The sequence below is a fragment of the Dipodomys merriami genome, unplaced genomic scaffold, assembly GCF_024711535.1.
Source record: "Dipodomys merriami isolate MVZ:Mamm:240054 unplaced genomic scaffold, mDipMer1.0.p SCAF_987, whole genome shotgun sequence".
NCBI lineage: Eukaryota > Metazoa > Chordata > Mammalia > Rodentia > Heteromyidae > Dipodomys > Dipodomys merriami.
In genome coordinates, this window is record NW_027206609.1 from 157,340 (window position 1) to 172,910 (window position 15,571).

At 33.4% G+C, this 15,571-nt stretch overlaps 1 long non-coding RNA gene and 1 pseudogene across 1 annotated transcript in view; both read left to right on the forward strand.

Annotated features, from left to right (window-relative positions):
• LOC138822096 (uncharacterized) overlaps positions 1-15,571 on the forward strand; it is a 47,717-nt gene that overhangs the window by 10,540 nt on the left and 21,606 nt on the right. The gene's annotated exons all lie outside the window — the stretch shown is intronic.
• On the forward strand, positions 7,109-7,208 carry LOC138822098 (U6 spliceosomal RNA; annotated as a pseudogene).

Consider the following 15,571-nt stretch of genomic DNA (forward strand, 5'->3'; position numbering starts at 1 on the left):
TTACAGAACATTCCTAGATGCAAAGTGGTTCATGATTCCCATCCAAAATTTGAAAAAGGAAGTAATCATCATTCTGTTAGATTCCAAGGAAAGGATGAAGGATTACAAAAGCTTAAGCCTGGAGGAATAGCAAAGATTACCTAATGTAGGTCTTTATAGATCTTGCTAAATTGGAGTTTAGACTTCAAAAAATACTTTGGTTTCATTTGTAATTTCATATTCTATAGGATACTACAAAATTCTTTTTAGGTAGAGGGTTTAATTGACAAATTTACAGATGTTTCTTGCATTCTATTTACCTAGCATATTGTTTCAAGCGAGTTATAATTAGAACTCAGTTAATAGATAATTCTAACTTCATGTAGAAAATGATAATGTGAATAATTTAGACAGAGTTGCCAAGAAATTGATGATATTAATTTATAAATTTAGAAAAAGCAATTTTTGAGGCTTTAATATAACATGGTATGAAGAGAATAATTGTGTGACATCTTCTTTCTTCTACCTGTATGTAACCCAGGAAGCAATTTCCTTAATTACGTGCCTCTGTATACAGTGAGAAAAATGCTAGGATTTGGGTTTGTTTTTATTTTTGTTTTTGTTTTATTGCTTTGTCATAGGGCTTGAACTCTGGACCTGGACACTGTGTCTGAGCCTGTTAAGCTAAAGGCTTGTGCCCTACCACTTCAACCTCAGTACCACTTGTGTCTGGCTTTTGCTGAGAAGTTTATTGGAGATAAGAATCTAGGGAACCTTCCTGCCTGGGTGGGCTTTGAACTGTAATCTTCCAATCTTTAGCATCCTGAATATCTATGATAGTAAAAAAGTATAAATATAAATAATATTTGCAAGAATACCAGTGGAGGAAAAATGATGCAACCCAGTATGTTGTGGTGTTCTTTCCGGAACATGGAGGGCACCACATTAGCAAGGTGTAATATTTTTCCCAATACAGATAATCTATTTGTGATGTGAATTAAGGGAATTTTGAGGTGCACCCTACAAGTTGGAAACTGTTGGTCTAGGATGACTTTATGGCATAAATTTTGGGATTGATGTTCATAGAAATAATAGCTTAATCTGATAAAAAAAATTGCTTACTCTTGAAGAATTAATTATAACCGGTGCTTTATAGTTTTATCCTATACCAGAATGTGGCTATTTTTCTGTTCACTTCTCAATCTGTAACACCCCATTGGAAAATGCATCTATTGCAGAATTACATAACATGGAAACAGGAACTATTTTGAATCTCTCAGGTATGGAATGTTGAGAATTTGAAAGTGAGTAGTTATTAGTCATAGGAATTTTGAAGAACACACATATTCTGTCCTCTTAACAACTTATTTACTTTTAAAAGTTATGGGTTTCCATAGAATTAAATGTTTTCCGGTTTTAGTATGAGAAAGTACTAATTTATTCTTTTTTGAAAATATTGGCAAGTATATTGTGAAAAAATTTTCTAGTTGGATAACATTCAAGTTGATGGCCTCTGATAAAGAAGGGGTAATTAATTCAAATTATATGCCAAATAACACTGAATTTTTAGAAAGTTACTACATAAAGAATAATATTTACTATACCAATACAGTGAAATTTTATTTCATGCAGCTTATTTTTTAAATTTAATTTTAATGTGAAAGTGATGTGGGTTAGCAATTGTAAGGCAGTGAATACATAACTTTTCAAACTTGTTATGCCCTCTCTCATTTTTTCTCACGTTTTTCCTTCACACCCAAACCCCTCACAGGTTGTAATGTACATTTCCAACATATTGTCTTCTGAGTATTGCTATTGCATTGGTTTGCTTTTTGTCCTTTATCTCGCCATTTTGTTGTTTCTCTTCCCTTCCCTAATTAAGGTAAATGTATACACAATACACAGGGTACCAAAATCAAACACAGTAGGAGTTATACCATAGGGGAAAAACCCAAGGAAAATAGAAATCACATAGTACATTAAAAACAACAACTGCAAATAAATATCTCTTTACATATCTTGGAGTTCATTTTGCTCCGCATCAGCTTATACCTTCATATATATGAGTAACAAAGCCACTGGAAAATAATAGTTTCATGGATACTATATCATGAAAACAACATGTTAACTGTTTTTGATGATAAACGTGGAATTAGGATTGGTAAATTTGAGATTCTGATAAAGGAATTTCAAAAGTGTTTTAAAATTATGACAGGTAAATTTTAATTGTTCTAACTTTTAACTTAGCCTATTCAGAAAATTTAAAATTTCCTGGGAAAATAGGCTTTCATGCAAAGAAATCCATGGAGACTTAGCTGAGAGGGAGCAATGTGGGTAAGGTGGCTCATTTTCACAGTAAACAAACAAACCTCTCAAACCTTGCTGTAAATCCTGTATAGGTTCCCATGAGAATTGTCCTTACCCAGGAAATATACTCTTACTGTGTGAAACAAGGTTGTAGTGGAATTTAAATTCAAAGTTTTTTTTAAAATAAGACATCAAAATTTGTGAATTGACCTTTAATTACTAAACAGTAATTCTCTTAAAAAGCTTATTTGGGTCAAAATATTTAGGGAGAAAGTGTCCTGCACAATGAAAGAACGTATTGAGTTTACACTTCTCTGTTTTAATACTTTCCACAATGTCTTTGCACGTGAAGCACTGAAACACAGAAAAAAATCTGATTGGATACTTTAATGATTTCACATTTCTAAGTAGCTCAAAAATATAATATCCTTATTAACATGAGATAGTGAAAACTTCTCCTATTTCATAAGCCCAAAAGATCGGGGATCAGAAAAGATTAGAGCAAATAGAAAAGGTAAGAAAACACGATATTAGAAGACCTAGCTAAGCGTTTTGGTTTCAGCAATGGAGGGGGCCAAAACTATTCTATATAGTGATATAGATTGTGTTAATCTTTTTGCTACCTAAAGTAATTTTACAGAGCTTATTTGGTTCAGTATAATGCAGAATAAATTGAATGAAGACATGAAAATAAATTCCACCTCCAAATAAAAGAGTTTTCAAAGAGAAACCATGAAGATGTAGCAGTGGGGGAAGCCTTATGGTGCTTCAGCTTCTCTAGAATTGAAGCCAATAACCTGTGATTAATTGGAAATCAGGCAAGAGCTAAGAAGAGGACATAGAAGTAGGACATAGAAGTATTGTCCTTTGTAACAGACAATATCATCCAAGGAATTGGTGATTTAACTCTATTCTTCTCATACATCTTGTTGAGCAAATACAAGACCAAGAGGAAAATAACCTATTGAAATAATTTTGCAAAGAATAACTTCACTGTTCCTGATATGGTATCTAAGGAGATTCTTACGAGAGAAGATAAAAGTTTTAAGAGAGAAGATAAAAGTGGAGTATTCTTAGGATTCCTCTAAGCATCTTGTTAGCAAAATATCTTTGAGGTTAGAAGTGATTGAACCAAAAAGTGGTGGAATACTTATTTTTGCGGGCACTTTAGACACAAGAAGATTTCAAGGTAAAAAAAAAGAAAAATTATAGCTAAATATTTGTGATTATAGGTTCTTGGACTGGATTTTTGGAGACAAAGTTTTGCATTAGCGTTGGTCCGCATTAACATAGTTGTTGGATTTTCGTGGCAACCAAATGAAAAGGGGAAGTTTAATGGACTCGCTTGAACAAGTAAACAGCATGATAGAAAATAATGGCAAATAATATTTAATGAATTATTTTGAACAATTACTTTGTGAGAACAAAGAAGGAAAGATATAATTCAAAATTACTTGACGTTGTTAAAAGTATGAAAATGGAGTAGTGAGGAGATTGAGAGAAAACAGAGAGGACTGTTTTCTCTCCAGTGGAGAAATAGGTTCTTGATCTTGTTTCTTCCATTCTGTCTTCACAAGCTATCAAGTGTGACTCAGGACTGGAGTATCCAGTTCAGACAAAGAGCACTCGCAGAAGAAAATATTTGCAGAAGATATAGGTGATTTATAACCTTAGACAATCTTTCTAAATCTGGTCAAAATTCTCCCCTACCCCAAACTGCCCTCTTTGAACAGATTGTTTGCTTTTCCAAAGACTGCCCTTCATTAACTGCTTAAAATTTTGAGAGGTCATATTCATACTCTCTAGAGATTGCTGTTTGGTTGTCATTTTTGTGTGTTTTTGTTTGTTGTTTTTTTAACTGAATTTCAAAAGGTTGTACAAGTGTTTACAATTAAATATGTCCATCTGATTGTCTAATGCTCCTGGATCAGAGTCACTCCTTCTATCAATGTCAACCAACTCTTTCTCCAAGATTGAATTCAGATTTAGCACTTCCTTCATTACATATGTACATTGAGTATTCTAGCTGTACTTGCCCCGTGTTCCATTTTTCATTCATTCTATTTCTTTATTATTGTTCCTCTCTGGTTTCAATTTCCTGATAGTCATTCTGTTAAACTGCCTGTTAATACTTTGAAACGTTTATATACATTCCATGGAGTTTCACTCCCACATATACTTGAACTGATGTCAGCTTATATTTCCATAATTCATTCATCTGCAATAACAACTAGCAAGACTGGAGATGTGAAGCATTTAGACATGATTTTATATCTTTAGTCAACAAGAAAATTTAAAAATGGCTTAGAATGTATTTCTAACTACCAGTTTTTATAAATTGCTTTGTAAAATGGTGTATGATTATTTTATTTTACATAGGATAATTTTTTCTACTACCTATAAGTTTTGGAAAAAGAAGAAAACTAAAATTTACTACTTAGAGGAATATGATACAAATAAATGACAGATTTTATTTTTGTCACATTTCTCATTAGTACCCATATTCAAAACTTAAAGTCATATTTCTTACTATGTTAGACAGATAGGGAAAATATAAAACAACACATGATAAGGCAACTATTAGTGACTTTTTAAAATGTACCTTCTTATGTGATAAAATTTACTTTATTAGCTAATATTTGGGTTTGAAATATGGGAGGCTGATCTATTTAACACATTTCTGGAAGGCACCTACTGAACAACACAAATGGTGGGGAGTACTATTTCTACACTTTGATGAATGGTTGAACTTGTTTGCTATTGGTGCTGGGTATGTAAATCAACTCTATTGTAACTAGCTCCCTACACTTGAAATCCTGGTAATGTCACTATCATCTACTTGTCAAGTGCTATTTTGGCAAATGTGATTTTAAATAGTTTATTTGAAAATGAATATACTTTCAGGAGATTAAATATAGGTTATCTTTGGTTTGAGAATGACAACATTTTTTTATACTACAGAACCTCATTTTACTGAAGTACCAGTGTTTTGAAGCACTAAGGATCTTCTCAATTAATGTTTTTCTAAATTATATTTGACCTCTAAATCAAGTATTCCTAGCCTTGTTAGGCCACTTATGGATCTATCATTACAGAATCTATTTTTTGGCTGCACTAAAATCTTTCATTAATCATTAGGAGAGGGGTATTAAAAATAATCTTGTTCATTTGTAATTTTGTTGACTCATATGGGCTGATCATCTGTAAATTGAAAGTTTGAATTATAGTACTTTCTCTCAGATTTTGTGATCTCATCTTTCATTTTAACTTGCCTTGCATTTCACAATTGAATTCTGCTAATTCTTGTAAGGAAGTGGGGTCCTGAAATATTATAGGAAATGAGAAATTGAGATGTCTTCAATTATTTTCTGTTGGCATGTTGCATGGGCCTATGTGAGAAGTCTTGCCCTTGTTATCTGATGATACAGATAACTAGGAACTGGTATCCTCGGATCCGTGGGTCCTTCAGAAAAATAATAGATTTTAGACATCATATCAGCAAAATTTGGGTATAATCTGTAAGAATGCTTCAGAAATATGGAGAAAAACACTTTGGGACCAGCGAGTTAAAACAATAAACAGAGCATCAGAGTAAAATCCGTTATAGATTAGCAGAAAACAATATTGTTATTTTACCATGTGATTTCAGAAGATCACGAACACATAGAACGTATCACAAGTTTATACTGAAGATATTGCATTGATACTTTTTATATTCTAATATATATCCTAAATCTAATTATTTATATTCCATTCTATTTATCAGAATAAGTGTCAATATATTTGTCAAATTATCAATTCTAGTAATATTCATTGTGTGAAATTTAAAATCAGCACATACTTTATATTTATAAATATAAAATATATAAGTATATATAATATAAAAATTGTTTTGCATTGTTGTGTTGTGGTTAGGGAATCAAAGGCAACTCTATTTTAAAGTTTTCTTCCATTATCTCCACCTCAGTGTTTGGTAGAGTTAGACTTAAAGCTTTACCATTTGTAGATTTACAGCCTAGAGGCAAGAGGAAACACTGTGATTAAAACATTACCAATTTAAGGGCTAATTTCGAGGAGAAACATATGGACTTTTCCAGGAGCTATGGAAATATTTGGTGATAGAGAGTCAGTAGTGTAAGTTCCTGCCTGGTTGGATGATAGACAGGCCAGGACAGTAGGTAATCATGCATATGAAAATTTTTTCACCTTCTTGGCTTTAGCTACTTTTGAAATGATAAGTATAATAAACAATTATATTTTGATAAAATACCTTCTATTCTGAACAATTCTGTCTGAACTGTTCATCTCTCTATGATCCCTTGTAACTAAGATTAATTTTGTTCCAGTAAGACAATCTATGGTGTCAGGGTGAGATATTCTGGTTGGTCTGTTCCTACAAGGAAGAAGGGTAAATGTTCAGGTAGACATTTGTCCCAGCAAGACCTAATTTGGGAAATTTTAAGCTGCAGAAGTTTAGAAGTAGCTCTCAAGCAAGGCTTACTTTGAATCAATTAGCTCTACAAAGCTAACTCAGTTGATAAATAAGTACTTGAAAAGCCATCACCTTTGGACTTAGCTTTAAAGGCTTCAAAGTATGATCAAATTTAAAATGAAAACGACAAAATAGTCATTGACAAAAAAATTGTAAATATGAGCAATCGACCAAATGATATAAGCTTTTCCACTATACACAGAATTTTAGAGAAATAAGATCAATCGCAATTTAAGGAACAATAAGTGTTCCTTGTTACAAATAGGCAACCATGGATATATGCCTGTATAAAGATTGCATCATTAAGTATTTAAATTTAGAGGGTACTTCATGCTTCAGCAGCAGGTCTACCCAAATTACAATAACACAGAGATGAACATGGCACTTGCACAAGGATTATATGAAAATTTGTGAAGTATTCTATATTTGTCATTCTTCTTATGCAAGAAATATAAAAACAGTTATTAAAAAGTTGATTACAAAAATACAAGTGTAACAATACATGTAATTCATAGAATTAAAGGTTAGTTTGACATCAGTATATTAAATCTTCACCTTAGAAAGGCCTTTACATAGCATAACCATTACAAAACTGAAATTAGATAACATTGTCATGTAATCCCAAAGAAATAAAATAATATAAGGACCTAGGATAAAAAGGAATTTTAAACTTCTTCTATATGGAATGCAATCTGAAAGGACACATTTATTAATGAAACTATACATTATATAAAAATGTAGAATTCAAAGTATTATATCTAGGAGCGAATGAAATAGATTATGGATATTGTACAAACATAGATATACTTGTTTCCCAAAAGCACCATTTCAACAGATAAGTTAAAATTATTTCTGATAAAAAAAATCACAAACTCTGCAGAAATCATTATAGATGTATACAAAAAACTCTTGAATGCATTTTGACATCAGAGTCAGGCAATTCACTTGGAAGAATACCATGGAATAAATGAATTTTAAAAGTAAGATATTGCTGTTGCTTTTTATTGTGAAAAAATGTGTAGGGCCACAGAGGATGGACTGGCATTTTTGAAATTTAATAAACTTAACCAAACCATTACGACTTATGAGAACAATTTGTACAGCCTTCCACAACTTCAAAGAGGTAGTGATACATACTTATTCTTTTGGCAATATTAAATGCAGTTTCTTCCAAGCTGTTCTTCAAACCTGGTTTGATATAATGGTTCAACAGAGTATCATTTCGATTTATATTCCCAGCAGCAACATGCAAGGAGGACCAGAGGCCTTTAATTTGGGGATTGGTATCTGCCACTCTGGTATTATTCCACATATAAGCACTGTGCAGGGGTGTCAGCCATTCAGAGTTATTGCATGAATATCTGCCTTGAGCTACCAACTCATGGACAATGTCTAAATGTCCACTCTAGGCTTCCATATGAAGAGGGCTATGCTCATCCTCATCCCTAGTATTCATCTGGGTGGCCTTTTTGGAAAGTAGTCTTCACACCATAGTAAGAAATTTGCTTGGATCCTACTCCATTTTTTTCTTGAAATTGATACCATTCCTCACTTTTTCATCTTGTTCCTTGTCTGAACATGAGGACCCTTGGTGTCTTCATGTGCAGCTTATTCTAGGAATGAGAAAATAGGAAACAATGCCTTCTTTGTAAATGATTTGGGAAATATCATGTTATAGTGTAAGAGAACTCACTATTCAACATATGGGCTTTAAGAGCTTACTAGTAGCTTTCTAATGTTGGTATCCAACATTAGAAAAAATGTATAATGCAGTAGTAAAATAGAAGTCCTTGGTATGACTACCTAAATTCTTGTTTTTTTATGTTTTTTTATTTTTATTTTTTTTAATTTAATTTTATTTTATTTGAGAACATACTGTACAGAGGGGCTACAATTACATGGGCAGGATAATGCATACATTTCTTACCAAGCATTGCAGCCTCCTGCTTTGTTTCCCTTCACCTCCCTTCCCAGCCTCCCCCCTCCCCCCACCCAATTATACCCCCCTCCCCCCCACACCGACATTGTAAATTTGGTTTTGACATGACATTTTGTACTTCTCATTGTTGCAACAGGTCCACCTGAATCCTTAAACGACTTGTTTGTCCCCATCTCCTCCACATGTTATACTGACATCAAATATAGTGAAAGCGGGGGTTACACTGTGGGGGAGGGACATACAAAGCAACAAAGAAATAATCTTATAAAAGACAGTTGTTTTCATCTAAAAATAGGCCTGTCTATTGCATTCAAGTTATTTTGATTATTGAAGATGCTTAATGAGAAGTCAAAATGTATTAATAGTCCTTTACTATCAATTAAATTTCACTTTTTCTTCTTGGAAAATATAATGATCAAAGCAATAGTTCAGAATCAGCAAGCAATAGTTCTGATTCATGCTTCAAATGCAAGTGAATCACCAGTAAGTAGTCCTCGATTCCATTTTCCACAAAGTTTTGTCACAGATACATTCTGCCTGCCTTTTGTAGCTGCTTTCCTAGCCTGGACCTATTCCTTCATTGTACAGGAAAAATGTGATTCAACTGATTTCAGTCAGATCTGTTAGTAGAATTATCAAGTATTTAGATTCTTTTTTTAAATTAGTTGTGGGGCCTGAGCTCAGCCTGGGCACTCTCCTTTAGCTCTTCAAATCAAGGCAAGCGCTCTACAACTTGAGCCACAGAACCACTTCTGGATTTTTCTGTTTATGTGGTGCTGTTCTGGGAAATGGCAGAGCAGAAAGTGAAATGATGAAACTAAAAATATAAAAGCAAAATAAATTAGGATAATTATGGAGCAACCATATTGTCTATGAGAACCATGAAAGAGAAAGAGGAAAAGAGATACATATGTGAAATGACATAGCTAGCCACAAAATCCATGCATCTAATCAATTTACAGAGCAAACAATTTTTTTTATTTTTTAAAAGAGATGGAAATAGAATTTATGTATTTACTTGAAATTAGTAAATACATTTTTAGTCGCCTATGTAAAGAGACATAGCTTTGACCAAATTACAGGCAAGAACCTTAATCCTTGGGCTGGGAAGGTGGCTCAGTGGTAGAGTGCTTATCTTACAGCTTACTACAGTGTGGAGAGTACTTTCCAAAAGGGCCACTTATATGAATACTAGGGATGAGGATGAGTATACCCCTCTTCATCATGAAGCCTAGAGTGGACACCTAGACATTGCCCATGAGTTGGTATCTCAAGGCAGATATTCATGCAATAACTGAATGGCTGGACACCGCTGCACAGTGCTTATATGTGGAACATATTGCAACAGCACACACACACACACACACACAAACACACACACACACACACACACACATGCACATATACACACACAACATCAGGTTTCTTCTTAAGTATTTTTTGTGTATGGTCTTAAGAATAAATTTACATTACTAACTTGAATTTCTGACAGGACAATATCATCACTGTACATCTTGCTTCTATGCTCTCAGTTTTAAATTACTATCTAAGTATGTGCATTACATATGTACAGGAAAAATTAAGATCCACACGGGTGGTTCAGGTCTTTAATCCTACCTAATCAGAAAGACGAAATCTGATGACTGTGCTTTGAAACCAGACAAAAAAGTTCATTAGATTCTGGTTTGAAAGTAACCAGCAAAAGCTAGAAATGGACCTGTAGTATAAGCAGTAAAATGCTAGCATTGAGAAAACTAAAACAAAAACATAACAAATTCTGGGACAGAGCCAAGCCTTGAGTTCAAGCTCCAGTATTGGCAACAAACTAGTGAATGATGAATAAATGAATGAACTAAAAATAAATTAAGTGGTCACATGTGGAGAGACAGGTAAAATGTAACAACCGTGGTGATTAGATTATGTATTATTTTGTAATAAGTCAAATTATCATTTTTCTAATCACTAATATTTTAATTGAACTTTTATGTACAATAAACCCTGAATTTGGCATTCATGTATATGTGTGTGTACATGTGCGCACATGTGTGTGTGTGTGTGTGTGTGTGTGTGTGTGTGTGTGTGTGTGTGTGTGTGCGGTTGCAATGTTGCTTGCCAATGTGGACAGTGAGGCTGAAAAGAGCTATGTTGCAATATTGTTATTTATCAGTGTTCCGTCCTGTCATTTCAGTGGAACCACCCTTCTGTACATTTTATTTGTAAAATAATAACATCATCATAATCAAAGCATTTACACCATTAAGTTAGATAAAAGAGATCACTTTAAGCTCTTAGCATATGCTAGGAAAGAAAATACACATATAATTATGTAGTAAGTCATTGCTGTAATATGACTCTCAGTACAAAATATGTATTTGACCTCTTAAATTGGATATACTTTTAAGATATACTCATAGAGTAATTTTGACCAACTTGACCAAACAGTTATTACTCTCCAGTTATTCCTGTGAAACTCAAGGTGGATAAACTCTTTCCGGATTTCTGTTGAAAATAACTTTCTTTGTAAGTTTGAATCTATTCACACTAAGATAATAAACCCCGTATTTTTAGGTTTGAATATCCCATCATATTTACTGAAAATCAGTATTGTGGATATGTTTGTTAGATATACATTGCAAAAACAAACAAAAAGCATGTGGATGCATTTGAAGTTGTATTATACATACAAAGGTTTCTTCATTAATAGTACTTTTGTGGGAGTAACTATCACAACTTTAACAAATAAGGCTTTTTGAATATCCTTTCCAATCTAAATAACATCACAGAGCGAGTCTTGCAATTTCTGAAAACCCTTTGAATATTTTAGTGTTATTTCAGTTCATTGACTATACAGCTAAAGACATTTCTGAAATAAACATTGTTAAAATCTGAAAATGTAAGTGGGTATATAGGCTTTTTATGCATCATTTTATGAAAAGCCAGTTTTTATGAAAATAAAAGATATAGAATAAAAGAATGGAAGTGAATTGGCTGAGATAATTATTAGTATAAATTTATTTTCTATTAGCAAAGTCCTTTGAATGTATACGATGCAGTTAAATTATGTCCTTCGTTACACTATGCTTCAGTTATTTTTAGAATCTTTGTAGTTACGAGAGTGAATTTGTAGTATAAATAAATGTCTTTGAATATGATTAGGATTAACCTTGTGTTTTGTTTCCTACTCCCAAGAAAATGAATTATTTTCAAGTGTTAACAGTTTACAATTGAATCTTCAGTATCATAAGAAATTTTGAACAAATATAGTAGTATTGATATCTTTTTTTGGGGGGTGGGGGAGTCTGGTAGTGGGGCCTGAACTCTGGGCCTGGGCGCTTTTCCTCAGCTCTTCAGTTCAAGGCTAGTGGTCTTCCACTTGAGCCACAGCACCACTTGCGTTTTTTTTTCTTTTTGCTTATGTGGTGCTGCGGAATCGAACCCAGGGCTTCATGCATGCAAGGCAAGCGCTCTACCACTGAGCCACCTTCCCAGCCCTTAATGTCTTTTTAAACCAATTGTATTCACAAGTTGGAGAGGCTTTAATTCATGCTTAGGCCTTCTTGTCTATGATTTTTTATCCCCTCATTCCTAACATTAATAATAGGTCAGACTGCATTTTTGGGTACATGAAAGGCAAATTATTTATCTGGGGTCAAAGGTGATTTTTATATCAGTGTTGCTTTAATAGCATTTTAAAGTAGTACCTTTGTCTCAAAATGTTGGGTATAAAAAACTATTAAAATACTTCTAATGGTAAACAACTTACTTGAGCTACAATGTGGAAATGATTGGTCCAGAAGACCTGCAGTCTGTTTCCATCAGGAATTGGGGAGGTCATTCTTTCAGTAAGACAGTGTTAAACAAAGTTAGGCTCCCCAGGCAGTGCAGTGTTGAGTGAAGGGATAGAATATGATTTCTGCTATTTTGACCTAGAAATCAAGAATGTTATATTTTAGCAGTTCCTTTCACCAGGGAGGTATACATTGATTCTGAACTTCAAGTTTTCATATTACAGTTCCCTATTTTCTAACAAAGATAAAATGTAATATTATGAGTGTACACAAAAATTCTAGGAATTTTTCCTAGAATTTTAGTCATAAAATAGAATGAGGTTAATTGATACAGTCGGGGATGGACCTCAGGCTAACACTTACATGTGTGCAATGTTGTACTAGTAATTACAACTCTGAAGACTTCAATATCATCATCAGAGAATTAAAAATGTAAGTAGTTCCACTTTATGGAATTATTCTGAGGATTAAATTAGATACCATAGGTAAAGTACTTGGAAAAATAATCAATTAGCATTTGGCACATTCTACCTGTTATTTTATCATGTGGTGAATTCTAACATTTTTACTGTGATTTTTATTGTGTCTCTTTCTGATGTGCAATGTGATGTATTGATATTCATTGCATTGATCATTTTTCTGTCACTATGAGGAAAATACCTGCAAAGAAAATTTCTGAGGAGGAAACTATTATATTGACTCATGGTTTAAGAGAACACAGTTTAAGATCAGATGTCTCCATTCTTTTTAATTATATTTTCATTATGTTAACTAGTTGTACAAGGGAATTTCCATTAAATAAATCATGATTTAAGTGTAATGGATCTTTATATAACCTTTCCCTATACTTTTTTCTTTTTTATTTCTTTTTTATTTTATTTTATTTTTTTGTGAACATACTGTACAGAGGAGTTACAATTACATGGGCAAGATAAGGAGTACATTTCTTATCAAGCATTGCAGCCTCCTCCTTTGTTTACCTTTCACATCCGTTCCCAGCCTCCCCCCGCCCCCTCATCCAATACTCCCCCCCACCAAAGTTGATTGAAATTAATAGCAATTATCCATTTTGTTAAAGTAGAGATGGTTTTCCCAAACTGATTCTCACAATTCATCTTCCATTCAACAAGTAGTAACGTGTAAAAATTCCCTTTGTTTTGCTCCTTATTAAATTTGTTTCCATTTTATTTTATAATGAAGGATGATTTCATAAATCTACTGTAGATGCAAAAATATGTCAATGTATTTCTAACTGTATGCATTGATCTATATATACACATATATTACACAGGTTACAATGATAATTTATAACTTCTGTAACTATACAATTTACTGAATTATTAAAAACGTCAACGGCTCATGCCTGGAATCCTGGTTACTCAGGAGGCTAAGATCATGGTTTGAAGCCATCCTGGGCAGGAAAGTCCATGAGCCTCTTATCTCAAAACAACCAACAGAAAATCAGAATTGGAACTGTGGCTCAAAGTATTAGAGAAGTATCCTTGAGAGAAAAAGCTCAAGGACATCACCCAGGCTCTTAGTTCAAGAACTACAATCTACCCAAAAATTCTAATTTACACCTCTGTAAGTAGAGTATTTCCATCACCCAAATGTACATCCATGCTCATTTGCAAGGTAACTCTGTTTTGTCTCAAGTACCACAAAATATTATCACTAAAGTAGATTGGAACATGGGTTCATTCTATCTCTCTAATGGATTTTTCTCCACTCAAATACTCAAGTATTACAATTGTTCTAATTATTTAAATCATAGCTTTTTTTTACCCCTAATACTAGAGTTTGATTGAGTGTTTTGTGCCCCTTAAATGGATGTTCTTACCACTTTGTCATGCCCCCAGCCCTAAGTTATCCTGATTATTTTTCAGCTAGAAACTTGCTTCCTACTTGTGTATGAACTTGGTCTCAGTGCACTTCATGTTATTCTTCCTGGAATTTAGAATAACAGGTGCATGGCATTGTGTACAGAACTTTCTGTTCAGTCTGGGCTTTAGCCACTATCCTCCCAACTGCACTCCCATGTAGTCACGAATTTCATAAGCTTGTCATAGCTGATTTTTTTAAATCTTTAATTTCCTGCAGGTTCTTGAGTACTGAATTAATTTTTGTTTTCTTGGGTTGTTTTGTTTCATTTGAATCTATGTGTTGAGTTGTTCCTCACTTTTCCTTTTGTTTCTTTCCCTCAAGTTCTTACTTAAAGTGCTAAGAAACCAATGCTTCTTTTTCAAGATAGTCAGGGTGAACATTATTTATTCCAAAGCAATTTCAGTATCTATGAATGGTATACACATGCTAAGCGCAGACTTTGGCATACACAGAGAGATCATGAAATATATGAAGAAAATAAAACTACAGATGAATGCCAGGAGGAGAATAAGCTATTATTAATTGTTTGACAGAGGTTTCTGTTCTAGTAAAAGAAATATATTGCTTGATGCAGAATTTCAAAAAACCATATTGCTAGGAGGAACCTAAACAATCAACTAATACTATAGACTTGAGAGTGATGAATTGACTTCCTGAATAATTTACTTTTGGGACAAATAAAAGCAGGCTTCCAAAAAGAGAGTAGATTTTAGAGAAACATGATGAATTTTATGTAAATAGGTCCTTAGCTGATTTTGTTAATTTGTGAACTAATACAGGGAAATAAAGTACAGCAAGGTAAAAAAATAAATAACTTCACATTGAAATATTCATTTGTGTTTGTATATGTATGCATGCATGTACAAGTACGCACACGAACATGTGCATATGCTCATGCTTGCATTCATCATTCTTGAGGCTTGATAGTCCCTGGGAACTATTTCTCACCTTTTGTGCCCAAGGATAGTGGTCTACTACTTCAGCCACTGCTACAATTCTGTTGTGTGTTTTTTTTTTAGATAATCGCTTGTATTTTCATGATTGAACAGTGGTCTTCAGATCTCAGACTCCCGAGTAGGTAGCTAAGCTTATTCAGCCTCTGAGTAGCTAGTTAAAATTCTACCTATCCTCTGTGCTTCACTGCTCTTTTATTCTTTTCCTGAGGTATTCACAAGCCTAAGT